The 1,206-nt window shown below is 54.0% G+C and overlaps 1 protein-coding gene across 2 annotated transcripts in view; it reads left to right on the top strand.

The window, feature by feature from the left end:
• Nucleotides 1–582: 582 nt before the first annotated feature.
• Nucleotides 583–1,206, top strand: part of pold1 (polymerase (DNA directed), delta 1, catalytic subunit) — a 109,675-nt gene continuing 109,051 nt past the window's right edge. Inside the window, exon 1 of one of the 2 annotated variants that reach the window (XM_043679658.1) lies at nucleotides 583–683. The gene's annotated coding sequence lies outside the window, so the exon portion shown is untranslated. Of the gene's footprint in view, nucleotides 684–712; nucleotides 963–1,206 lie in introns of those variants that run through there. The other variant, XM_043679659.1, reaches the window with a different exon arrangement.

Here is a 1,206-nt window from a genome sequence, read left to right as displayed (position 1 = left end):
AGGAAGCTGGAAGAACACAGCAAACCAGGCAGCATTAGGCGATGGAGAAGTCAACGTTTCTGATATAACCCTTCTTCAGGAAGTGGTGGAAGCTGGCACGATTACAACATTTAAAGGACATCTGGTTGGGTACATGAATAGGATGGGTTTAGATTAAAGGGCTTTTGCCTGAAACGTCGATTTTCCTGCTCCTCGGATGCTGCCTGACTTGCTGTGCTTTTCCAGCACCACTCTAATCTTGACTCTGATCTCCAGCATCTGCAGTACCCACTTTTGCTTTAGAAGGAAATGAGCCGAATGCTGGCAAATGGGAGTTGAGTAATTTAGGATATCTGGTCAATATGAACACGTCTTCTTCCCTGCTCTTTGATTCGATGTGTATTGCTAGTTGCAGTCAATGAAAACTGGGTTTCCTGTCAACCAATCAGCATCACCTAACCTCCGCCACTGAGGATACCATACCATGCTCCTATTAGCCAATCGGGGGTGCCAGATGTCAGCCAATGAAAATGCATCCTTGCGCATTCCCCCAGCCAATCAGTCATTCGACACCCGACTGCGAATGCGGGCCAATCATTGAGCTGGGCTGCCGTTGCCGCGGTAACCGGAGTGGGCGGGGCTGACCTTAGGGGGTGTCGGTGGCGGGAGATTGAGGGGAGAAGCGGCGCGAGCGAGAGTCTGAGGTAAAGGTGTTGGAGCCTGAGGCCTAACCCAGGGCAGAGGTCCATAGGCTCACCGCGGCCTTTGTTTAAAATCTGCGAGCAGCTGGAAGCCCATTTAGGGGGAAAGAGAGAAAAAGGGGAGGCGGGTCAGAAATTGAAGCCCCGGTTTTTGGTGAATGTTCTTCCCTACACCTCAAAGGGAAAGCTTTCCCTTCGCACACGGTCAGGGACCAGCAGCGGTGATCCGTTACACCCTCCCGGGTTCTGGACCGAGCAGACTGAGCCTCGGATGAGCCTGAGGTGTGTGGTCCTGCAGAGCACAGCCCCGAAACTCCCACTCCCCTCAGTGCATGAATTCCCCCAGTACTTCTCCCCCCGCCACGCCGGTAATCAACTCTACTCCTCAACTCCCTTGCCAGAGTTACCCTCTGCCAGAATGCTCACCCTCCTCCTCACCTGGTCTCTTCGCCCACCCCCCACGTCTAACTCCTTCCCCGCCCACCCTAACTCCCTCCCCACCCCGACCCTGACTAACCTTCCCAAC

The sequence above is a fragment of the Chiloscyllium plagiosum genome, chromosome 39, assembly GCF_004010195.1.
Source record: "Chiloscyllium plagiosum isolate BGI_BamShark_2017 chromosome 39, ASM401019v2, whole genome shotgun sequence".
Taxonomy (NCBI): Eukaryota; Metazoa; Chordata; class Chondrichthyes; order Orectolobiformes; family Hemiscylliidae; genus Chiloscyllium; species Chiloscyllium plagiosum.
This window is presented reverse-complemented; position numbering and strand designations above follow the sequence as displayed.